This window comes from Copadichromis virginalis, linkage group LG10 (genome assembly GCF_057382275.1).
Source record: "Copadichromis virginalis isolate Kocher_CV1m ecotype Utaka linkage group LG10, C_Virginalis_male_GT1.1, whole genome shotgun sequence".
In the NCBI taxonomy this organism is placed as follows: domain Eukaryota; kingdom Metazoa; phylum Chordata; class Actinopteri; order Cichliformes; family Cichlidae; genus Copadichromis; species Copadichromis virginalis.
The window spans coordinates 12,057,669-12,085,147 of NC_140627.1; the positions used below are offsets into that span (position 1 = coordinate 12,057,669).

The 27,479-nt window shown below is 40.8% G+C and overlaps 1 protein-coding gene across 1 annotated transcript in view; it reads right to left on the reverse strand.

Moving 5' to 3' along the window:
- The window catches only part of lhfpl7 (LHFPL tetraspan subfamily member 7), a 126,487-nt gene that overhangs the window by 97,755 nt on the left and 1,253 nt on the right, over window positions 1-27,479 (reverse strand). The window lies entirely within an intron of this gene.

The following is a 27,479-nucleotide window of genomic DNA, read 5'->3' on the forward strand; positions in this document are numbered from 1 at the left end:
AGACAGGCTAAGGCTCAGAACGATCCCTTTGAATTGTGGATCCTGTTTTTTTTAGTAGTGAATAATGAATACTGACAGAACTGGAAATGAGCCCATGACCTTTTACAGTGACACTATTTAGATTACAAGAAATTTAATGGACAGCTGATTCAGTCTGGACCAAAAGGATCTTTTCTGGTGCAATATCATATTTAGAGTATAAACCGCTGAAAGATTATTGGCTGACTAATCCGTGGAAGAAAGCGCTGCAGAGTTGCAAAAAACATGCGACAGATAGAATATTTTTTCACACAGTTGGTTTAAAAGAGTTTTTGAGGATCAAAAACTGCAGTGGGCCTTAAGCTGTTTTCTGAATGTTGAGTCTCTGGGCTTTTAAACTCCCTGAGAAATCAATGGCCACCACTGTGACTCAAATGTAAAGCTAATAAGCAAGAGGCACAAACTGGGGACACCAGCTTGTTTTAAAACCATGCACTATTACTCAGACTTGGGGAATCTTGGGAAACAGTGCAGTAAAGGACAAACAATGATGAAATCTTCAGTCCTAGCAGTAGCAGAAAAAGGTCTTAAATTGTTTTGGTTTTTTGTGTGTTTATTGTCCGTACAGAAGTCAGCCTCGCGTAATTCGTTCTTCTGGAACACGAGAGAATACATTCTCAAAGAGATGTGTTTTTCAGCACAGAAAAGGACGTTTTGGTGTCTAAACTTGATAGATTTTCTCTACTTTGACATTCGTTTCTACCGTTCTGTCTCCCAGCAGTGGTTCACGGGAAAGAAACCTCACACATCCTTTCATTCCTTCACAGGGTTACAAAGACCAACAAGCAGCAGCGTATCTTTTCTAATGTCTGTGTGGTCTCGGTAGTTTAAATGGAAAATCCCTCCACTGTTTCCACTTTATGCCCTCCGCCTGTCCCTCAAATTTATCACTGCAGTGTTTGTCCGACACACAGACACATTTCGGAGGTTTTTTTTAATGCACGTTGGTATTGTCAAGACGATCCACCCCATCTCGTACAATAAACTTTTGCTATTTTGTAAAAAGAAAAAAAAACTACTCAAAATATTTGAAGCCATATTTAAAGGATTTAACCTTAATAATCCTCTCGTATGTTTTTGTTACCAGGTTCTTTCCAAACCACGACTTCGCCCCGTTACTCGAGCTCACGTTTTCTAAATTCTTCTTAGCTCAGAAATCTTTATGAACCTTTAAGATAACACACCCTGCTGCAACTTCACGAAACTTTGCATTAGACTTTCTTACATTTCATGATAGCGGAGCGCGTAAGGTCAAGTGCCAGCTCTGATGTGATTATGTAGTGGGAGATGTGAAGAATTTTTATCAAAGTAATGACATTAAAATTAATAATTGAAAAATGTAAGTTAAATAATTCAGTCTGTGCTCCAGGGGGCAGATTTCTGAGTTTCAGCACATTTTTGTGTTGTCTGAAGAAGCCAAATTTTCTGCATTAATCTCACTTTAGAAGCTGACTCACTGAGGCTGTTTTGCTTGTATGTTGTTTTTTTCTTCACAATGCTTACTCCGTCTGTCACACAGAGACTACACAGCCTGCAAAATGTTTAAATATGTTTGCTGAGACACTACTTTTCTATCTGGGTGTTTAGCTTGTTTGCAGCTATAACTCATTAGATAAATGCTGTCATTTTTGCCCACCCAGGGGCATAAAAAGTCCCTCATCTTCATCACGTGTAGTTTTTGCAAGAACCCACACGAAACGCTCCCTGCTGCAATGCAATGCTTTAATGTGGTGTCGATTCTTCGGTGTCATGTTAAATGAAAACACAGTGGGAATCTCTTAGACACTGTTGCTTTCACACACCTACTATACAAAACGCACACACACAGCTGAATGACCTGAGATGTGCTCATGCAGGAAACACTCCTGATGAGACAAGAAAACACACATAACGTTTTACTGCTAACTTTGTGGGGCATGCAGTGTATGTGGCATGGAGGGATGTTTGATTTGGACCACAGCTCAGGGTAGGAAGTTGGATCCAAGCATAGACTGCGCATTAAAGTTGGACAACACCCGCTGGTTTGTGGGCTCCTGTTCGTAGCTTCACTTTAGCATTTTTTGGAAATAACCATATTTGGTTAAGTTTCTGGTTCACAGTAGGAAGCCTGGTTAGAAAGCTGCATTTGTAGATTCTACTTGTTCTGTATCACACAGACTGAAATACCTGCAAAACTGCAGTAACAATTAATAATATGCACACCTACACCTACCTGCACACCTATACAGAAGCAAGTAGCTAGAGGCAATACAATCCACCTGGTGCATTAACTCTATAATATCTGACAGAACATATCCTTTTTACTGTGACTGGAAAAATGCAGTTTGCAGCACTGACCAACTTGTAATTTTTCACCCGGCCTCCTCAGAATTACCCACTGAATCATAAAAAACAGGTGCACGATAGTTTTATGACAGCACTGGAGTACTGGTTACTCAACTTTCTGGACTCAGCACATTTTTTAAGGGGTAAATCTGGTCAAGCTCACGGCGCTCCAGTGTAGTTGGCCTGGTTCCAGTTTGCCCGAAGCTGCAGGCAGCTGCGTCCCTGCCAGGCCACTAACTACCTCCTGCTGTACCACCTGGAGACCAAAGAGACTTCACTTGTGGGCTCCAGGGCTGATGAATAAATCCACATTATTGCTGATCAACGAGCCAAAGATGCACTTCGACCTGTCACCATAAACAAATCGCTAACTTCACAGCCAACGCAATCTCACTGTGAGCCTGAAGCAAGCAAATTATGGTATTAATCAACTATAAGCAGATTATGTGACTCTTCAGTAAATTTCTGAATGATTTGAAAGCAACGACAACGCTTTCTGAGAATTCCACAGTCTACCGGTTATTTCTGTCACTAAAATTTTCATTTGTGATTTCAACATTTCGTCTTCGCGACACTTCATTTTCCCTTATTTGTTTCTTGGCTTCTACTTAAAAAAAATTATGCAGCCAACAAAAACAATTCCATGGCAGGAAGGACAACATCATTGATGTTCAAAGAAGGGGGGGGATGGCAGCCTAAACATTTCCACACCAACAAAAGAGAAAATAGGACCAAAGATTACTCCAGAGAGAAATTACTGAACCTTTTTGCACAGTAAAAGCCATTATGTTCTATCATGTTTTCCATTTTTTGAGACTTTTAGAAGGAAAAAAAGGTTTATTTCAGTCTATGAATAGAAGTCTATGTGAATATAAACTGCCTGAGGTACCTGCCAGCCTGCCAAAAAAAAATCTTCAGCAGGGCTCTGGTCCCAGAACTGCAGGAGAAAGACATAAACCACCAGCTCTAGTTTCACTTCAGGAAGAGGAAATAGATGCATGCTGGTATGATCCCAAAGGAGAATCATCTTTATGAAACCCTCAGGTGGAGCAGCACGGCAGACAGTGACTCATGTGGAAGAGACTCTTTTGGGGTAGGGGTGGGGGGTTATAGGACACAGAGAGAAGCTGCTATTTCAGGCAGTGCTCAGAGAAAAATACCCATCGCTCAACACTACATGAAACGGTGCAGACCTGCATGTCCCGCTGATTTAGAAAAAAAGAAGCACTGAAAAATCAAAAGTGGGCTTTAAGAGAAAAGTTGTTGATGATGATGATGATGATGATGATAAGGACTCATATACTTGGTTCTCTTTATGATAATAAAGTTAATCAGGAACTTTATGACAAGTGATCAAGCATCAGTCTGGCAGCGCTGAGCATCACCTGCCTACACACGAGCAAACACATGCCAGTCATTATGTGGCTGATTCCCACTGTGTTCCTACAGCGCAGAGATCAGAGCCGCAGCTCTTCCCTGGCCAGAGCAGAGTGTTTGCAGAGATTCATCACTGTGCCTCCGCCTGCTGCCATGTGCCTCCAAAACCTCACATCAGAAACATCATCTACTCCACATGGCAATGCATCCAAACAACAAGCAGCATCAGCAAAGTCCTTTTTCTCCCCGATTCTATCCTTTTTACTTTGTGTCTGACTCAGTTAAAAATTTGGATGAGGCTCTATAGAAGAGATAGAAATGCGGGGTGGGGGGATGGATGGGTTATTTCAGGTGGTATATGGCTCCATTGCAGTAGAAACTCCTTAATACCACCTCTTCTCTGTTCTCTCCATTGCTCTCTAATTTATAATAGATCACACAATTGGGCCAGATCAGGCAGGAGCATCAAATAGCTGGTTTGAAACTCTATGGGATCCCTCAAAGCCCAGTTTAATGATGACATCCTCAGAACCAGGCCAGCGGTTTTTATTCGGCTCAGATAATAGGCTACTGCTGCTGCTGGTGTGGGGGCGAAGAGTAGTGAAAAGGAAGCAACCCCAGGCAAAGTTTCTCCTTTCTCTTGTCTCTCAGTGGATGTTGTAATTGAATTATCGTGCATCTGATACTTTGGTGTCAAACCTTCCACTCGTCCTCCCTCCTGAATCTCTGCAAAAGATCCCAGCAGTGGCATTTGTCTTGTTTTGTCTCTTGGCTTTGAAGACAGCTGCTAATAAGAAATAGATGAAAAGCAGACTGTTTAAAATCTGAAATGAAGCACTGAATGCATTTAGGGGAAAAAAGAGAGACCATAACTTAATCATTGCTCATTAGAACAAACCTAGGCTTGGCATCCTAACAAACATCAGAGCTTAAACGGCGCACAAAGAGGCCCGATCCAAAAATTACAGTTGATCTTTTTACACCCAAAAAAAAAAAAAAAAAAAAAAAAATCACAGCACTGCAGGAGAGACAACGGGATGATGGGAGAGTGTGAGATGAGAGGATGGGGGAGTGCGAAAGAAATGGAGCGGGAGGGAGGAGCACTTTTAAAAAACCTTAAAAGAAAATACTGTAGTCCCTCACACTGCCATAATAACACCACAACCCACATACAGTAAGGCTCCATCTGTGTATGCTTTACCCATCTAGTAGCTCTTTACCAGCCCACCTACTCAAACTAGTAAAATTAATTACCCGAAAAGCACATTTCTCTTGAAGTATTACTGGTGCTCTTAGTTCATTTAGAGGCTAACGCACGGTCAGCTAAATCACGACTGCCATAAATTATAAATAACAGACTGATTTTAATATGCAAGCTATTTATTTTTATTTAAGAACTGATGACAAAATATTGAATACAGATGATAAAATATGAATTACAAAAAAAGTTAATTGAGTTGTAATAAAACCAGAACAAGGCCTTTGCAGAGATGTTTTAATCTCTTTGGTATTCTCTGAGATTAAAATGATACATTTAAAATATGAAAACTCCCATTCGTTATCTTCCACTTATCGTTATCAGGGTCCGACATACTGGACAGGTTGCCAGTATGTCACAGGGCTAGCACAGAGAGACAGACAACCATTTACACCTATGGGCAACTTAGAATTACCAAATAACCCAAACTGTCATAATGCTGCTATTGTTACACGAAAGCAATTGCCGTATCCAAAGCAGGATGTTGTTCTCCTCTGAATAGGCTCAGCTCAAATGTGATTATATGATGAACCTAAAATCACAACTATTTTCTTTTTGTGTAATCTGATTACAAAGTAGCCTCGAATTTCCCAAAATGCACAATTATCTCTGGTGGTGAGTTTGATCCAACCTTGCAAAATGAAGGTTTTTAATATTTATTTGATCCTGTCTTATATTTATAGTATTCGTTCCTTTAGCTCTTTTAGTGGGAAAAACCATCTCAATGACAATATACACGCAGTTTTACAAGATAACATCACAATATTTATGTCAGTTTTAAAAACGATGGAATAATTAATAAATGAAAAGAAAAGTATGACATTTGTGGGGTTTTGTCACTGAATCAGTCATTGTAATTGATTTAATCGCACCCGTGCTAATTAATACAATCCGTCATCTAAAGTTTTGTCGATCAAATCCGCTTGCTTTTCTTACAGTGACTAATAATAACTGTCACACCTGTGTCATGCGACGTCAAATAATCAGCACTATGCCCGCAATACAAACGCTAATGAAGATTTTTTTTCCCTCTCTGATTGCGTTTCTTTTGCTACAAACTGAAAGCTCGTTTCTCTTCAAAGAAATTTGAATCACATCAGCAGATTAAGTGGGTCATTTCAGCCTGGATTAGTTAAACTGCACTTGATCAACAGGGTTGTTTGCCAGAAAAAACATAAGAGATTGTGGCATTATGGAAATGTTGGGTTAATGAACTGATGTTAAGTGTTTTAAAATTAATTAGCCATAAAAATTGAAAATGATTTGATGAGCTGCAATCCAGTTTGAACTGGATGACTCAGCCCACATAACCTGTGAGCTGACATATTTGTCTTAAATTACAATTACAAACCTTCCTCAGTTTGCATGTGGCTACTTTCTAACATACTGGACTTCCCATACTGAAGCACATCTAAGCTGTTATTGAGAACTTAAAGAGAGCGTGTGGGCTGGAGCGAAGGCCGTCCTTCAGTGAACCACTCGCACTCATACCCTCAAAAACTCACACAGGCCCAGCTTGTTCTTGCATTTATGCATGATCTGCACTACCCCTGGTCCCAAGTGCACATTTCATAATTCATGCATACAGTACTGTAGCAACTGGAAATGCTACCATATCTGCATCCACCACTCTGCTTCATTTCATCAGCATGTTAGACCGGCCCAGGTTACATTGACATTACACCACATTTCCTGACCCAAAAAAACATCCACCTAAAGGGCAACAACACCCTAATGCAAAGTTTCTCCTATAGTTACGGGGAATTTGTACCACATGTGCATGGAAATGTTGTTAATTCATACACAAAATAAGTGCAAATGCAAAACTGCCACAAATCCTTCAAGACAGGTGCACCGAACAGTTTTGATTTTACTCCAGTGTGTGACACACTTAATTTGCATACATTGCAATCAGCATATTGCCACACAACCATTACTCTGTATAAGAAAATCCTTTATTTAGAGCTTGATGATGGAGAAACACGTGAAGTTATTCTAAGTGAGAATTGTGCTTTGATTGGTCAGTAGGTCTAGAAATGCATTTTACGCTACAAGCCACACTTTATCTTTTCAGAAATGTTCATACAAAACTTGCAGGAGGCACTTAAGAGTCTGGTCTACTTTTTTCACATCACTTCTTTGGTGTCGCTGATTTAGACACAAGGAGAACACAGAAACCCGACACTGAAAGGCTCAGACATCAGAAGATTTGAACTCAGTATTTACTTGCTGTGAATTCACAACCATGGCACTTAAGAGAACAAGAGAACCATGGCACCTACACATAAATAGCAAAAGATTTTCCCTCACGCTTGTAGATAACAACAGAGCATGCAATGTGCTTTTACTCATAACTGAGACATTTAAGTGACTGAGTTATATGTCTCATAGTGTGCTGTAATGCGTTTTATCATTGAGCTTTGAGCCTCACTTTGGTAGAAGCGAGCAGCAGTGAGTGGGCTGAGATGCACCAGTTCTTCTTGATGATTACTGGTTATCCAGATGCATTTTGATAAAATCCATACTGGCTTCTCTCCACTAACACTCAACCCTTCTCATTTCACAAAAACCCTGTGGTAGTACACATGCCCATCACACGTAACCATCTATTTACTCTCGGTCTCATTGATGGTAGTTATGTACAGTGGAAACACCATAGTATTAACACTTTTAAAGATCTTTATCAAGATGGCACTTTCTTAAGTTTGTCAGACCTCTGTTTAGAAACAAATCTTCCAGCTACCCATCTATTTCATTATTTTCAGGCACAGCATTGCACTTCTGCTCTCTTCCCCTCCTACCCTCTTCTTCCAAATGTCCCTTAAACCCAATAAGAAATCAATTATATCTTTAATATATAAACAACTTATGGATTCAGATGTCCATTCAGTGGTTAAAATTAGACGGCTTGGGAGCGGGAGTTAAGAGTAATCTTTTCGGATCAACAATGGGAGAAAGCAGTATCCAGTGTCCATTATAGTACGTCCTCATCCAGTTCAAGGTATTGTAGAGAGTTTACTATTCGAGGTCTCGTCTGTCTGAGATTTACCCACATGAGGTGGATCAGTGTGAGAGATGTCATGCCACCCCATGTGACTCAGGTCACATGGGGTGGCATGTGACTCAGTGCCCAAGACTCCAAGGCTTCTGGAGTCATATTCAGTTATTCTTTCCAAGGCTCTTGGGACCCAGGTCTGCATGGACCCTTTTTTAGCTATTTTCGGACTTCCAGTTAATACTGTCCTAAGTAACGCTACACACTTCAAAATATTAGCCTTTACATCACTTTTGGCCAGATGTTGTATCTTACTCCTATGGAAATCTTCAAAGCCACGTTCAGTTTATTGTTGGTTTCGAGATGTGATGTAATTTCTTAAATTGCAAAGGATAGGCCTAGCAATAAAGGCCTAATATGGAGAGCTTTATCATATCTGGGGCTCCTTTGTAAACTATTGCAAGTGATTAAACATTTTACCAGCTGATTTATAATTTGGTTTTGGTGTTTTTTGTTTCTTGTTTTTTCATTTTATTTAAGCGTGTGTGTGGGTTTCTGTGTGTACTATTGTATCTGTTCGTGTAAGAAAAAATAACAAATATGTGAGGGAAACAGACTGTATAGTAATTGTACACGACTAATGTATATTTCTCTCAATAATTTATTTATTTATTTTAAATCCATACTGACTTGCAGATGGCTGGCATCAGCAGTTGTGGAAAAGCTGGTGGAACTACTTTACACCTCAAACTTTATTAAAAAAAGAACGCAAAAACAAATTTTCACAATTCATGACCTTTCCTTTAACCCAGGGGTCGGCAACCTTTCTGATGGTGAGTGCCATTTAAAATTTCCTCAGAAGTCAGTGTGCCATATGATTGCATTAGCAATAAATTTAATAACACTCTATATTAACAGTTACACAATATATAGAACCACTTTGTAGAATTATATTTGTTCGCAGATGTTGGCAGCCATCAGCGAATAGTTATCAGCTATTTTGAAACAAAAGAAAGACACTTTTTATCCATAACAAGAACTCATAACAGTAAATGAACTGTACAACAGAAAATACAAAAGCTATTTATGGTCTCCTCACAAGAATGATAAGAAAAATAAACTAAGCCAATATGGCATGTTTGTTAATACAGAGACACACATGTTAATATGATCTGTGGTCTCCCACTCAGAGATACAGGTATCCGAGTGTCCAGCATTCAGACGGCTACCTGAGGACACTCTTCATGTGAGAGAAAATCTGCTCACACAGATATGTAGAGCCAAATATTGTCAATAAGGCCTCTGCAATGTTCTGAAGACAGTTAAACTTGTCAGGTAGTGATGTCCAGCAGGTGAAAATGTAAGCTCCATGAACACGCACAGCTGTGGATTCCAGCTGCTTCGATGCTGCATTAACTGGCATTAACTCAGCCAGTTAATGTGAGACAAATCTAGCTGCTCATTAAAGATTTCTGGTTTGATCAGAAAATAAAACATTGGTCCATACTACGGATTCTAGTCTACGGATGTATCCGTGTATCTCCGTGGTGCTGATGCTGTGCTGAGCGGACAGCTCCTGAAGCTTTTGAAGTGTCGGAATGTGGAAAGCTAACAACATCCCTCTCACCAGTGGGCTAAGTTATTTTTAGCCAATTACAAGTTGAATCTGGTACTTGGGGTTGTTAGCTAAGATACCGTCATTGAGAAGAGGCACAACTAATGTGTCTATGTGAGCTAATTTGCGATGTGCACCGCTGGCCCGGCCATTTATTTTTTGATGCACCTTCTCAGATTAATTCACTGCATGTCGTGCCCAGGGGTGGACTGGGACAAAAAAACAGCCCGGGCATTTTCACTACAGACCGGCCCACCGGGTATTAAAGCCATAAAGCCGTTGAATTAAAACAAACGCTGTTGTGACAGTGATGTACACTGTCTTGTTGGTATATGTATGATTTCTATACATTTTACATCAGATGGAAACTTTGGTTGTAAGCTTCAGATAATTATTTAATAACAGCCAGACATTTTAAATGAGAATAAGAAAGTATTTCTTTGTGCCCCCCTTTCCCTGTTAATGCCCTACCTGCCCCCCTGGCAAAACTTTGCTAGACCCGCCCCTACACAGTTACCAGCTGTCAGCTACATAGAAAAGGATCCTGGTGTTATTTGTCTCTCAGAAACAGTTCATAACTTCCCTTCAACTCATTCATGTCACATAAAAGGAAAACCTGTTTCTCCATCACCTGTTCAGCTCTGATGATTCAGTAAGGACATCTCCTGGTTTCATCTTCATGTTTCCCTCTCACCACATATACAAACCGACATCATGACCAGCAGCTTTTACAGCTGTGGCTCCAGCAAACATCAGCTGATACTAGAAATTAATATTAAATCAATTCTAACAACAGCTGATCAAGCTTAAACCTGCTGCTGTTGTTTAGCGCAACATCTGGCGGTTTCCTCTTTCTGGCGCAAAGTGGGCGATAAACAAACAAGAGAGAAAAGCTGATCAGCTGATCATTGATCGGTTTCATGATTGAAGTAGCAACAGGAGAGGGAGGGGGGAGAATGAGAAGAAGAGGCAGCTGATTTGTGTCTTTTTCATTCTAGCTAAAGTCCGGGACAAACTGCGTCCCCTCTCAGCTCAACACGAAACCCGTAATAATTTCTCTGAATGCGGGACGATTCCGTCTTTTTACGGGATGGTTGGCAACTCTACGAACTAACCTTATGAATTAAATAAAGTTCAACATCAGTAACATCATAGCACCCACCCAGCTGTATAGAACCTCCGTCATGCTAGCTAGTACGCAGTACGAGTTATTGTAACTGACTGTAAAAAGTCAGCACAACGAAAATAAACTCCACCTAAAGTTGGTTTATATCTGACCCAGATAGACTGCAGGTCATAACTTCTTACCTGAAATTCAGTTCACCTAACACTCGGACCGGCGGCCGCCTCGGGTCTCTCCTCGTCCTGCCTCCGATCTCCCTCATCCACGTGCTGGCCTCCACCTCTTGTTAATTTTACCGAATCTGTGGAAGCTCCGCGATGCCACCACCAAACAACTGAGTTATTTTTACACACCGGCCAGCATCTGACCAATCCAACACCTTTCATTGTTTATACCATTACAAAAAAATAATAATAATAATCGGGCCACCGAGCAAATGCCTGGTATGCCCGATGGCCAGTCCAGTTATGGCCATGCCATCAGTTAACCCTTCACCCGTGCCTAGGGTTGCCGACCCCTGCTTTAACCTAATTAACACCTTTCGGTTCGAAAGTCAAACCAGCATTTACAGCTCTAACGTTTTAGCTCAGGATGGCGCACTGCTTTTAAATAAGTCAGGAAGTTTCTTTTTCTCACAAATCGGGAAGAAAGTAGATTTCCGCAGGGCTAATAATTAAAATCAGTTGCCAGATCTGGATCGCAGTTGCATCAGTCTAATAAATTATCATCCTCTTGGCAGAAAGAGCATCTGGTGCATGTTAAGAAGCACAGAGGCTGGTCTACAGAAGCTCGTGGGAAGAATGATGTAACTGGACAACAACAAGAGGACAAGAGGAGGGAATTTTACAGGAATAATGCGCATTAAAGTCTTTATTAATTGATCCACTGCTGGGAAAAACACCACAAAATCAAGGAATCTTATTCTTGTGGGTGTGGAGGGATTACACTTCTAATCACAAATAGTTTTCAAGTGTAAATTCTACTGTAGCCTTCAGTCTCTGACTCAGACACCGACTTACAAATTCACTTGCATCCAAGTTAGTGTATTGTGCATCCGACTTTCTACTGGGTGCTCCTAGACTCATCCTGTCCCTTCATTCAGTCTCTCTGTGGAGCTGAACATGTCCGCCTTGTTGCTGAGCAGGAAATTAACTTTTACTGAGTGTTTTTTCCTCCTTTTTTACAGCCAGTTTTTGGGGACAAGAACAAAACTTGTGTCAACTAAACTAACCCGTGTTATTAGATTATAATGAACCCCAGTAAATATACTTCAGCTGTTGTAATTTAGTCTTGTGAAGTTGATGGTCACAGCCTGTGTATCCAATCAAGTTCACATTGCTTAATGAAGGCATGAGGAATAGCTAATATCTAATCATACTATATAAAAGTGAGTTGTCATAAATGTTTAAAGGTTCTACACATACTTTTTGTAAGAGAGGAAGAAAATTCTACTAGTTAGACATCAAAAAGCTTTTTCTCAGTCCAAAACAGCTGTTTGAGTTTGAGTCCCGACCGATGGCTATTTTTTAAAAATGTCTGATATCTAAGCAGTCGGAGGGATTTTAAAAGTCAGGATTAAAAAAGTTAAAGCTGGAATTCACTGATATTTCCATTTCTATAAGTCTAAATAAGTCTACGTACACATGGGACTTGTGGATTTTCGTCTCAGAAGCGGCACAGCCTGACGGAGATGTTGTGTTCCGGAGCGTTGCTGGATCCCAGGAGCCTTATGTTTTGATGTAGCAGGAATTTGGTAGAAGCGGCGAAAAACTGGAGCAGTAAAACTATTTTAAGACACAGTGGAAAATCACAAAAGTTGCTTCCATCAGACTAATATCTTCTCCTCTTAAAGTCCCTTTTTTCGCTGTGGGATGCCGGTTTTCAGAATAAGTTGCAGGTAGATTTACTGTGTTTCCTAATACCCAGAGCTCATTTTCTTGCGACCCCTGTGCTTTGAGTACTGATGGAGGCCGGCTCACACGGCTACAACTGGCTTCGACGCGTCGAGCCGAGTGAGCCATCATTTATGTTAAAAAATGGAGAAAGGCTCCCTGTTAAATCAGTACATAAAGTACCCGCAGGATCCACAGCGAAGGCAGTGGAAGTGACAGGCCGCTTAACAAATGGACAACGGCCTCCCGGAGCCCGCTGACTCAGCACGATCCCCGGCGGAGGAAACACAACTCCCCATCCGTCCCCCTCTCCGATCAGTCAGACAGCTCGCCGTGTCTACCTGCGAACTGCTGATCAGAGGCTCTTAAATATCACCAAAGCAAAGAGTATCATTCATAAGAGAGATGAACTCTCACGCTGCCGACACGTTTGCTGCTGCTGGGAATACAGCCAATATTTGAATAAACATCCCCCGCTTGCTGAAAGAGTATATCACATTTTTGACCACCGGTGGCTTTGGAGTTGCACATCATCGCAGAATGTGTTTTTGCTGTGTCCACCGCTTTGAGAATATCAAATAGCCGACATAAAAAAGCGGCAAAAACGATCATACACCACAGGTAGCATCCATCCATCAAGGCTGATGAGATCATAAATCCTTCTTCTTCCCAGCCAGACTGATTTCCTCTCCATTTCACCGAGATGGGCATAAAATGCAGATGAACATGCTCGCCTCTCTCCTTCTCATCTGTCCCTAAGCCACCTGTTCTATCCATCATCTAGACAGCTGTTCCTCTGCACTTTCAATTCCTTTCCCCTGTGACGCGCCGACCTTTTGCCCCGGACCGCCTGCCGACGCGCTCCCTCTAAAGCTAGGCCGCAGATACTGTTTAAAATGTTGCACCCAGGAGTTTGTAACAAAATCCACAGATTAGACTGGGTTGCTTTGTACAGGCAAAAACACACCTAAGCCATGGAGGTTTTCCCTGAAACAAGTGGAAGAATTTGGCATAGCAGGGACATGTTGGGCCAAACCCACGCACCACAATGCTCCTAATACGTAGTCATGTGGGGACGAAACAAAAGGGGGAAAAAGCAGACACACTTTTTCTGTGTCGCAATCAACAGAAACAATAACACATGAATAATACTGAGATTAAAGATCATGCTGCAAGCATTAATGACTGACTGTCAATGGAGTTGCTATGTTTTGAACCACAGGTACCTGCTGTTACTAACTGCACCATTAACAGATTCCACCAGGAGAACTGTGTGATCGTTAAATTTTTAGCACTACTGTCAAACATATTTAAAAGCTTTCACATTGATTTCCTACCTCCGAGCAAACTGCCGGTTTAAAGGCTTCACAGAAAAGAGTGACAATTAACTTGCAGAGAGCTGGAACTTTCCTGATATGGACAAACATACCTCTTTGTTAATGTGTTTAAGAACACAAAATTCACGTGCAAAAACATGGAAACATTTGGCATCAATCATAAAGAATATAAGTAATAAGAAGACTGTACTTTCACCAACTTCTTACAGGCATAAATGGCTTTGCATGACAGTCTTTGGGCACCTGGGCATTCCCTTTTTTATTGTATTGACTGTCAGACTGTTATTTCAGCTGCTGTTCTGTCTACTAATGGTGTTTGGGTTTCAGTTGGGATGCATCCATCGATCAATACATCTGTCTTTTAGCCACATGTTTATTCTTAGACCCATGTTGACTTTTGTAGACAATCCAATCCAAATGTGGGATACGGTCTGAATATGGGAACAAGGCACGACAGTGTCTTGCAGTCCTGCATGAAATGGGACACTCGATTGCTCCGGATACGCTGAAAATGCCTCCTGTGCATGTAGGTAGAGGTAGCATTGTAAAAATGTAGAAGTGAGTGGTGGTTAGGTTGACATTTTTGGTAATCTTCCTGGGAAAAGATTAAGTGATCCAGGCATGACTAATCAGTAGCAAACTGGACTGTTTACACTGGAGTGTCTGTGAACTTTGCTGGAGTTCAAACACAAAATCAGGATCAGCAGCCTTTGCAAGTCTTCATTTTATTACAAGATTCAAAAACACCAGACACTCAGAGTAAACTTAGCAAAAACTAAGTATTGCACATAAAATCGAATTTACAGCTCCAAAAATATGTTTCCTTATAAATCCATTTTCTCCTGCTTATGAATTCAGGTTTGCCGGGGGGATCAGATCATTATTGCTCTCACTGTGTGTTTCTATATTTTTATACAAACTACTGTGATTAAATATTGTTGTTTTGTGGTTCTACTTTAGCAAGCAGACGCTGCCTTAAAGCTCTTTATGCTGTTGTCTTTAAGGGTACTCTGATATTTCAGGCTTTGAGTCAGCTGCTAATTAGAAGCCTTTTTCAAACCATCAGAATTGACAAAGTCCATCTTATACCATTCATCTTGTTACTCTTTTATAAGGGTTTTAATCCATAACAGCACCTCAACTACAGTGAAAGAGAAAATGTATTAGACCATCAGCCAAAGTAAGGTTTATGACACAGCTGCCCTAAATCAAGAGTACTGCTAATTACCAAATCATTTTTCATGTTTCTGTAATGGTTAATCCACTAGCATCCACAAGCTGCTTAATCAGAATTATATTTTTGATGCTTAAATATAATTGTTGTTGTTATGTATAAATCTGCTGAAACAGAAAAACAAAAATAGTAAAGTTGGTAGAATAAAAATGAAAGTTGCAAGATTACCAAGTCACAGTTGTTTAATTGCCTTCATGACCAAAGAAAATATTGTTAGTGGTTAAATGTTAGCTTGATTAATTTCTGACTTCTCAGATAAGTCTAGTGTGTTGGCTCAGATTTGGGTATAAAATTATGAATTCAGTAAGTTCTAGTTTTAAACAAGTTTTTTGAAATATTCTAAAAGTGTTTTCTCATTTCTATAACAGGTGGTCAAAAAATTTGCTAAACACTCTAAGTCCAAAGATTACTTCTAAAATAGTGCTAAAATGCTAATCTGGAAAGAAAAATGATTTGTTTTTATATCAACATTTTGAAATGAAAATGAAAGGAAAAGGGAGAGTAGGATGACAAAATGAAACATTTGAAGTCCTAATATTATCACTTTGGTCGCCATTTTAGTATTTTTTGTTTGGTTGTTTACCCAAAGATAACAGCCTCAGATGCTAAGTGATCAACTAATGCTAACAAGTCTGATTAGCAAACTGCACAGCTGCAATGCACTGACACAGGCATATGCTAATTGGTATCAAGTAACAGAATAACAAAATACACTTCACTCACTACTTCTGCAGCACAAACTTCTTGGTTGTCAGTACAAAAATACTAAAACATTATTTGACAGAAAACCTAATTAAAATTGCTCTGCAAGGTACCAGTTTGTGACTTAAATTAGCGCAGATGATAACTCCCTGGCATACCTGTTGTTTAAAGTAGCCACACCTCTTACTTTTAATCTTAATAGTATCTACTTGGATGAGTCATAAAAGATTTACCTGCCCTAAGGATGTCACGAAAACTTAGCTACAGATAACGTGTTATTTGATGCGTTTTAGTTTTAACATGTAACTCAGACAGTAGTGTCTAAAGGAGATCTCTATAAGTCCCCTACTAACTCAAAACTGTAATGTGCATTTTTCTGCAGATGACAATATTATATCCGTTAGTGTTCTATCCTTAAACTCGCCTTTGCAAATCTACAGTGTGCTTTTATTACACTACACAAGCGTCTTATCAAACATAAAATTACCTGCATGGTATTCACAAAGTCAAATACAAGTATCCAGCCTGCAGTATATACACCAATCCCTTATGGTCATAATATTGAAACTTTTTAATTTTATAAATACTTAGGGCTCTATATTGACTAGAGATGGCACGATACCACTTTTTTATGTCCGATACCGATATCATAAATTTGGATATCTGCCGATACCGATATGAATCCGATATAGTGTTTTTTAATCAACAAAACTGTTTGTTTGTTTTTTAAATATCTTGCTGCATTTTGTATAAGTTCATACTCAAGTTTAAAACAACAACTACACTAAAGCTATTCTGTTATACCTGTATGCAAAAAAAAATATTTCATAGTTCAGCAATACTGATCAATCTAATAAACTTAAACCTACACCATCCTCCTTATTCTGGTATTTTAAAGAGTACTTAGCGTAAATATTAAGCAACCTAACTAATAGGGTTCCAACTCCCAGCAACAACAAAAATAAATAAATAAAAAATAGGGAACCACCCTTCACGCTCCGCCTCATGATGCTTAATCGACGTAATCAACCTTCATTTGATGCAGTGTGAAAAAAAAATGCACAGAAATAAATTATTTTTCAATATATTAAAATATTAAATAGATTCAACATCTTTCTTCAACAAAATTGCAGACTGCACAGATGGTACCTTCCCAAAGGAAAAAGTACTATAGCTTACTAGGGTATATATATTAGACTTAATAGTTACTATATACAGTAATGGACTTCTATTCATTTTGCATCAAATTAAAACTTTGGGTGTCATATAATTATTTATTAAAAGCTAGACATTTTAAATGAGAATAAGAAAGAAAAGTATGTCTTTGTGCCCCCCTTTTCCCTGTTAATGCCCAACGGCCCCCCTGGCTAAACTTTGCTAGATCCGCCCCTGCACAGTTACCAGCGTCAGCTACGTAGAAAAAGATCCTCGAGTAGAAAGTAATAATAAATAAATTCTAACAACAGCTTATCAAGCTTAAACGTGCTGCTGTTGTTTATCCGCTGGTTTCCTCTTTCTGGTGCAAAGTGGGCCAAAAACAAACAAGAGAGACGGACTCGCGACAGAAAAGCCGATCAGCTGATCATTAAGCAGTTTCATGATTGAAGTAGCAGCAAGAGAGGGAGGGGGAGAGAAGAGGCAGTCGCTCCATATATCGTTTGTTAAGCTTAACGCAGGAATGCTTTACAAACATTCAGAGATGGACTTACAAACTTGCTTTACTTCTCTCGGGGATAACTTTGTCGGAGAGGAAATGCCGGGTTGCTAGCGAAGCTCCACATGCTACCCAGACCACCAACAGGTCCCGCATGCCACAGCCGCTCTATCACGTGATGCATACTGCTCCGACGTGCTAACGTTCTGAGGCGAGTTACGGCGTGTTGCAAGTTTTGTGAGGTGCTTTCGTGATATTTAATGGATCGGATTACATTTTTTATTTTTTCTCCGATATCCGATCCAGTAATTTAGGTCAGTATCAGACCGATACCGATACGTAATATCGGATCGGTCCATCCCTAATATTGACACCAGATTTATTTATTAAAAGAATAAATTAATTCTTAATTAATGAACATGTATTATGTATCTTCAAGTATATAAGGGGCCGGCATGCCTACATACAGACATTTAATATGTATATACATAATATATATATGCAATAAAAAGTATGTATACATGCAGATATTTACTACATAAAGACATATATTTCATGCATTTGAAAATGCAATCTCAATGTGCCCACCTGTTTAAAGAAAAATGCAACAATAATACTGACCACTCCAAGAATTGCACTTTTTAGCACTCATGTGTTGGGCGTGGGAATCTGCTTATTTATCTGCTATCTGAGCACTGTGGGGGGGAATGGCCAGTATTTCAAACTTTCCAATGTAGAACATCTCAAATAGCCAATAACTGATATCTGAGCCAAACTTCCCAACCATATATAAATTTTAAAAAAACTAATGAAAATCTGAGGATTTTGAGATTGGATTGAGGCAAATGCCTTCGCTCTTTTCCTCTCCGTGCTGTTTACTTGCTGGCATCTTAAGCCTGCTCAAATGTGACTGGTTAACAGAACTGAGACTACAGGACAGAAACCAGAAAGCTTCCATAAATGTTTTCCCCTGCAAACAGATTTTGCATATTTTTATAAAGACATCAAAATTTGTTTATTTTATAGCCATAAAACAAAGCCAGCTTTACACGTAGACAATCAACATGAAAATTCCCTTAAAAACTTTTGTGTTAATTGAACGAGGAATGTGAAACCCCTGACATGGTCCTTTTAAGTGCCTTGTATAGATAACCATCTATAGATAACTGTCAGACCACTGACACATTCCACAAACAGCTCATATCAGAAGCAGACAACAGTGTCTGGCTCAGTTTGATATAAAAGATAAATAACAGGCTGACATATCACCACGCCATTATATTCCTCTAACCCATTATCTCATCCAGCAGACATTGTTGTCAAATTGCATTATGTAACCATAAACATAGCAGGAGTTTGGAATAATTTTTAGATCAAACAATGCAAAAAAAAGGCCCACTGTGGCCTTTAAGGGGAGTAAAAATGAGAATCAGGATGCCTTCCAAATGGCCCATTCATCCCCAAATCTATCATCGTAAAATGCTCCTGTGTATACACACTCCCTACCATTAATTTTGTCACCAGGCAAATGGTGGCCTTGAAGTAAACATGCGCTGTATGATAATAAGTCGGCACACCACATTTCACGCAAGACTTGCTGTCAAAAGACCAAACATCTATCTCTCGTTCCAGTTCCAGCTTCTTCTCCTGCTCTACACTCTTTTTCCATTTTTAAATAAGTCTATTTACATACCTGGAATAACTCAACGTGAACAAGCAGCAAAATACAAAAAGCCACTAATTTATATTTGGGCCGAACCCGTGTTCAAGGCTATGTTTGGCTCGTAAAGCGGTATGCTGTCTGTTTTTTCAGGCAGCATGCTGCCACCACCACCACCACAGAGATGATGTGCAGCTCTGCTCTGAATTTAGCGCCCTGAAAAACACCTCAGCAGATGAGATGGTAGTAAAACACGACTCCTAACATCTCCGGCTCGCACTACCACCTCTGCTTGCACTTTGTACTTATTTCACTTTCTGTCTTGCGGAAGGTAAGCGAGCTGGTGAGGAAGAGACTGAGCTGAAGGTCAGAGGGGAGCAGAGTGGGGAAACGGGCGGTGGCCACAATATTACAGGTCGAATTCCTTTTATGAAGCCAACTGAAAGGAAAGAGAGTTCAGTTTATAAGCGCGAGTGGGGAAAAATGTATGTTAGCGCCTTTTTGGAGGTTGCTGGAGTGCCAGCGTTTGAGTGGGTACCTACTCTACCAGGTTAGAGCTCGTTTTTCCGCAAGGGAACAACAGGGATTTTTATTCATGTAACTCCCTGGCTCTCTTCTGTTTCACTCTGCTGCCTAATGTCCCTCAGCCATCCCTCCCTTAACCCCTAATTACTGCATCAGTGCTGACATGGACAACCACTGTACATCACATCAATGTCTCTTTTGATCACACTCTGAGAGAATTTCTTTCGCAGCTGCCTCTTTTCATCTCTCTCCGTGCATGTGGAAAACACTGTATGTGCGCATGTGTGTGCGTGTGTATGGCTACAGCACATCACTTTGAGTTGTCTAATCATACTTGTGTGCGTTGCCTCTGTAGAAAGCGCTGCTGCGCATGAAGCTCTAAACAGAATGAGGTCGTGAGGAAAAAGCAGCCAGACAAGTCCGCCTTTTGTCTCTCGTGCAAGCAGAGCAGTGGACTCCCCATGGGAGGGAGGGGGAGATACAACATGTGCATTAGACCCCATAACATCATTTATAACAGGCACACACTTGCACACAAATGGCTTTCACCACAGAGGTTCCCCATTAGCATTAAAGCGGAGAGCCTATAAGAGGCAGAGAGGAGAGTGAGAAGCTTTACTGCTACAGTAAATCTAAGGAGCAACTCGAGCCCGCGTCAGGCACCAAATGACAGCTTTCTGTTGAGCAGAGATTTCACAGCCTCTGTGGAGCTCACGTCCCTCGGGAATGTGTGTGTGTGTGTGTGTGTGTGTGTGTGTGTGTGTGTGTGTGTGTGTGCCACCGGACCTTAAGGCCTCTGTGTGAGGAGGCCAAGTCAAGAGCACAGACCTTTCATTTCTCTCTAATGTTGTTCAGAGAGATAAAGGGCAGACCTTGTCCATCATTCTGTTATTAAGCAGCAGACGAACCGCTGAGTCCCTACCTCAACCTGCTGTCTACCAAGAGCATACCATCACACTGTGCTGCAAAGGACACATTCAGTAAAATAATTCAGAAGAGTGTGCTTGACTTTTATAGTTTAAAATAATCAGTTTAGAGAAATAAAAGTTACTAAATAGGATGTGAATTTAATTTATTTTGACTGAAAAAACTGGGCTGTTTATTAATCTATTCAGAAGCTATCCTCGGAGTAACTGTCATTAAGTTAATTAGAAGTCACACACTGTGTTCTTGATTTAAATCATTTAAATGATGATTTTTTTTAAAAGGCATTAAACAAGATTCTTTTAAAGGGCTCGGACTGACTTGGTTTTTCATTTATTCACGTGTTTCTATCTTTATTGAACTTGCATACAGAAAATAAACACAGAAATCAAGCACTAAGTTACTTTTGAGAGGCCATGCAAACTATATGGAGAAAAAGTACTGCGCCACAGTACACCTACAGGAGCTGCTCAGTCATGAAAACTGTCAGCACACAGTTTCTGTGCAGATCCTAATGCCAGAGAAGGTCTGGAACTCTGCAGTTATTGAGTCAGCAGAGTTTTGGTGACTTTTACACATTATCCATCTCAGTACTCAGTCAGAGAGACAGCCGGAGACCTGACACCCAAGCACTCATTCCTGGTATAATTCCTCGAAGTCCACTTGCATTCCTCTGCCTGTCTGCATGGGTAGTTGGTGTACTGTAATGTAAATTCTCTGCGGATTAATCTGTGTGGTCACAAAAGAAAGGCATGCATGCAGACGTCCACCCTCACCATCTGATGATGAGGTTAGCATATCACGGGGACCCAAGCGGACCCTACAGGATCAGCAGACCCAGAAAGTATCTGGATGTAGTGTTTTCAGTGGGACAAACATTTTGTCACTCATCCAAGTATTTAGAATTTTCTATTCTACCCTTTGCTTTTAAGCAGAAGCCTTAATTTGCTTTGACTCATTATCTTCCCCTCTCTGCAGACAAACACAGTTTGGACAGCAGACTCTGGTATTTCTGTCTGTATCTATAAACCAACCCTCACTCACCAACAGTACACTGAAATTGTGGCAGAAACCTCTATTTTTCCTGTTGACAACTTTGCGCGACGTAATCCACTGCAGATATGGAAATTAATGACAGAGGCCAAAGACAAAAACTGTCTAGCAGCCAGACACAGGATTTATTAGTGAATTTCATTAAATGAGTTATCTATCTACTTAAAACTAGTTCTGGCTCAGTGAGTGATAAAATGAGCATCTAGCATGGTTTTATGCACCACTAGACGTACTTCATAGGTAGCTGGTAATTAGGCATGGTAAAACATCGCCACAATTCATCTTCATGGCATGTGGGGAAGACAACATGGGCCGATTGTTTTGTCTCATTTGTCAGAGGATTTCAATGGAAGCCAATCGCATTTGTTTTTCCACGACCCAGAATCTCTGCTTTGTCATGTTGCCATTTTCTGCACAGAAAAACAAAAGACGAGGACCCACTCAGACATTTTCCAATCAGGCATTCCTGGAGCTTGGCCACTGCTCATTTAGGCTACGAGACGACCTTGACATTCAGTGGGCATGTACTGTAAGAGAGGCCTGAGCACACACGCCACCACAGAGACAGCAAAACACATGCGGTTACAATCCAAGAGCACTCAAACGCACCACCTCCTTGCCCAGACACACATACGTGCAGTTGTGTGTGTGTGTCAGACTGTTGGCTCGCTAATACCGAGGCCCGGCTAATCCAGCGGCAGTGTTCAGTTCCTGCGAAGCAGCTGGAAGCGCATAAGCTGTTAACATGTTAAGGTGAAAATGTTTGCTGGCAGGCACCCTCCTCCTCCTTCACACTTTACCTAGCAGCAGCTCACAGTACACCTCCTCTGACATGTCCAACCTGGCAACCACCACTGCTGCACACACGCTTTCACACTTCCACCGGCTTCTTCAAAGCGACATATATACTCAAGCGTACGCAGATAAGCACGCACGCGGCCGCTGCACTGCATCTGGTGGGATATCACACAAGCAGCAGTAAGATATGGAATAATTTATGTGGAAAACCGCCAGATGTTGCAATAAAAGCTGTGCGTGTTTCCAGCCCTATATTCTATTCTGGAACTCTACTAGAGTAGCGTTGCATGACAGTTAAAAATAAAGAAAGAAACAAAGAAATCTTTACTTATTGTACATATGTCCTTTATGTTGCCCTTCAGTTCATCACTCTCTCTGAAATAAGCCTTTTTAGCTCCTGTTTCGTTGAGGACAGCCTCCCTAAAAGCCCAATTCCCTCTGATTGGCAGGCTCTTTGCAAAAGGTTGACCAGAGTTTGACGTTGAATGCCTCTGTGGATAATTTTAAACAAGAAGAACTCCCACTCTCTAAACTTAGGTTTCACAGAAAGTCAGGCCTTCGGAGATTTGATTTTTTTTTCTAGCCATTTTCATGATGCTTTCAGTAGAAGAAGAATGAGTAGATGTGGTTAAATATTTTGATTATTTGCACCTATTAAACTTAAATACCTTCCTGTAAGTACTAATGACATCACGTAAAACGAGACACTTACAGTAATTGCCATTTTAGTTTCACACGTCAAATGAGAGGCAGCAGATAATTTTCTCACAGTAGTCATGATCGACCACCACAGTCAGCTGGAACCTGGAAGTTTTTGCTTAACCATTCTCCTCATGTCTGTTGTGGCTTTCGCTGTGAAATAGACACAATTAAGGGAGGATGTCCTGCTGCAGTCAGTCAGAAATCCTCAGCTGAGCAATCAGCACGCATTAGCAGAATGATGTCATGTCTGTATGAAAAATAAAAGACTGAAGTAATATTTCACCTCGATAGATAGATAGATAGATAGATAGATAGATAGATAGATAGATAGATATGTACACACACACACACACATATATATAATTGCAGACTCTGTTTGCAAAAAACGTTTAAGAGTTAGGCTTTTTTGTCTCAAAGCAAATGTCAATAACTAAGCCATTTAGCTCCATTCACTGCTATTAGCTGAAAACTGTCTCCTGAAAGCTCTCTTGGCGATTGCATCCAATTTCAGTTCAATGGTATAAATAGCAAGAGAAAAGGCTTCCTGTAGACTAGCAGTATCTCTAGCTGTAGCCTGACTTCGTACTGTGCCTGTAGATGGTGACCAAAAACAGATATCTGTGGGGAGATCACAGCTACAAAAAAATTCAAACAAATATGGATACTGTGAAGTTTTGTCAATGCAGATTGTTCATTTGTTCATTATATTTGGTTTGGTTATTAAAGCAGAGGAAAGATGCCACCATCAGCAGTCCACACAGATCCCATCACCTCTCACACATCCAAGTGGTGAGGGTTTTTGTCATATTACATATACATCAGTTTTCCCCTTTTTCACCATTTATGCCACATGAAATCAGTGCAACATAAGGTTGTGTTTATTTGCCACCCAATTTTACATCTCATAGGAGTTTCTCTCTCTCCCTCTCTCTGTGTGCCTGAATGAAGCCAGAGGCCCTGCCAGTCTGGCCTCCAGCTCTTTTTTTCCTGAGCGCCAGCAGCACTGGAGCTCAGCAGCGCCAAGCAAAGCGAAAAGCTTTTGACAACATGGAGTGACAACAGAAAAGCCCACAGAAACTACAGCACAAGTAGGCCAGCCTTTCAAGGAGCCTCCTCCTCCCCCACCTCTTCCCCTGTCCTGTCCTCATACTCTTCTGGTTCACTCTCACAGCATCCGCAGGGCTCAGAGTGACTTTTCAGAGCAAACCCAGAGCACTGTCTTCCACTCTGATGGATGTAACAGAGCTCAGTGTACGGTGATACTTGCCTGCTTCTATGTAAACAAAGAAAGAGGGGAGCTAGTAGCATGTGGGTGAGTGGCCTGCCCCACCTGTGTACAGTGTTGGCACCCTAAGCACATTCTGGATGTTTTGTTGTTGACAAGCTGAAAATGAAAGGCATCAGAGAAATGATGCACTCATCAGTGAGGAGTGCTGGAATAATAAAGTGGCTCTGATGAAAACTTAATGGCCCCTTCACCTTTATTAATGGCCATGGGAGCATATCATGCGCTCAGGTTCACCACTGGACTAACACATGTATTTCTGCACAGGGAACGAGCTCCATCAGCCCACACTCACTAACGCACTTGAGGAAGAGCTCATAACCGGGAGGACACTAATTAAAGCAGTGGCAACTGGCTAACTGGCTAAATTGCTGCTGATTTTAGCCAAATGAGCCTTAAATGCAGTTTACCACACTTTAATTCATCTAGGGACACATCTCAGTATAAATGTAATGAAACATACATACAGAGATCCCAATGAGTGATTCCAGTCTTTGCCGTTCACACCTATGCTTCCCCATGAAAAAAAAAAACAAGACATTAGACTCTACTCTCCTTTGCAGATGAGCTAGAATCACACAGGCAGCACTTATTAATATCTCCCTTTCAAATGCTAATTCCCCTTCATAAATAAATCATAACTCCAGAGGTGGCTGGTATACTGTAGTTTTCAGTAGGAAGGTGCAGGGCTAAGAGAGGAGGGGGTACAAACAGGATCCCTCCAGAAAGTAATGATATTATACCACAACTTGCATCCCAGATACAAGACTATTACAGGCCAATTGTTTTTGCTATAGCGAGCACATATATTTTCTTTAAAAATATATTGCCCCAGTACAGGCTGAGTATATTCTTGTGTTGGTGCATGGTGAAGCATGTGCAAGACTTTCACATGCAGAACTTCATCAAGCTACAATTTATAGAAATAAATGCTTCACATGTGCACCATTGACAGAGGTCTGCTAAAATCAAATCCACTGTTTGCTCTGACGTATTGTAAAAGACCAATGGCCAGTGGGGAAACTCTCCAGGGGAATCTACAAAGAAAAGGAAGAGTCTCACTGACTGCAATGTGGCAGCTAGAGGGCAACATGACATGTCAATAAAATGAATTGACTTGTAGACAAGACAGGGAAAGTAACCATTGGTAAGTAACAAGGTAGTGTACAGATTTTAAACCGATCTCATTTTTTAGTAAAGTTAATGAAGTGACTGGAGTGGAAGTAGGGAAAATCACTGACTGCCATATAAAGGCGGACTAAATATGTTAGAGGGGTACTTGACAACTGGATATCCACTAGTGACCAACAGTTGAAGTGATGTGCAACCAAATGGATTTATGGACAAGGGTTAACACTCAGCCCCCTCGATGATGTATCACTCAGTCAGTCAGTCACACTGTTGCAATCCAGCCAAAAACAGAACAATAATAACCAGTTATTTTGTTGGAACAATGCCGAAGGAAAGAGCTGTGTTGTAAAGTGAATGTGTGTGCAGTAAAGTGGATGCAAAGAGTATCTGTCATAAGGTAGAGTGGATGTGTCATGCAGTAAAGTAGATATTTGTGTATTAAATTGGATGTGTGCGTGAGGCGATGTAGGTGTGCGATACAGTTGAGTTGGTGCGTCATGCAGTAAAGTGGATTTCTTGCAGTAAAATGGGGATATGTCTAGAGTGGGTGTGTCTTGCATTAAAATGGATGTGTGTGTTCAGGATATGTTGTACAGTAAAGTGGGTGTGTCATGCGGAAAAGTGGATGTTTGTGTATTTAATTGGTTGTGTATAGTAAAGTTTGCGCAGTAAAGTGGGAGCCATGCAGTAAAGTGGGTGTATGTGAAGTAAAGTAGATATGTGTGTGGAAAGGTACATTTGTCATATGGTAAAGTGGGTGTGTCATACAGTAAAGCAGACTTTTTGTATTAAATTGGCTATATGTGTAGTAAAATGGATATGTTATACAGTAAAGTGGCGAAGTGGATGTTTGTTTATTAAATTGGATTTGTATTTAGTAAAGTATGTGTGCCATATAGTAGAGTGGTTGTCTTATGCACACACACACAGTGAAGTCGATTTCTTCCAGTGAAATAGCTGTGTGTCTTGTAAATGGTAAATGGCCTGTATTTATATAGCGCTTTACTAGTCCCTAAGGACCCCAAAGCGCTTTACATATCCAGTCATCCACCCATTCACGCACTGGTGATGGCAAGCTACATTGTAGCCACAGCCACCCTGGGGCACACTGACAGAGGCGAGGCTGCCGGACACTGGCGCCACCGGGCCCTCTGACCACCACCAGTAGGCAACGGGTGAGGTGTCTTGCCCAAGGACACAACGACCGAGACTGTCCAAGCCGGGGCTCGAACCGGCAACCTTCCGATTACAAGGCGAACTCCCAACTCTTGAGCCACGATCGCCCACTGTAAAGTCAGTGTGCATAGTAAAGTTGACCTGTTGTGCAGTAAAGTGATTGCTCGTTTATTAAATTGGATGTGTGTTTAGTAAAGTGGACGTGTTATATAGTACAGTTGTCACTGCAGTAAAATAGCTCTAGTGAGCGTGTGTAGTAAAGTGGGTGTGACATGCAGTAAAGTGGATTTCTTTCGGTACACTGGCTATGTGTCTGTGTTGTCCAGTAAAGTGGATGTGTGTAATAAAATGGGTGTGTCCAGTAATGAAAAGAGTCACATTTGCACATTGCAAAGTATCACAAAGTAGGGTTGTTTAGTCTGCAGGGTTGTTATTGATGGTGCACAGAGTTGCACAGCTTTAGCATCATACATGTGGTCCACTTTCACAGTTGCTATACCAGGTTCAATTTTATGAAGTGAGACAAAATTGAAATTCCTGCTAGTGGGGAGCCCTGATGAGTGAGCAGCCTGCCAACCTGGTGCCACTTTCACAGCTTTGATGTGTGTCTGGCATGCTGTGCTGCAGATGCTGCTCTGTATGATGCATCGTCCTCCTCACTGAAAAGCACAGCA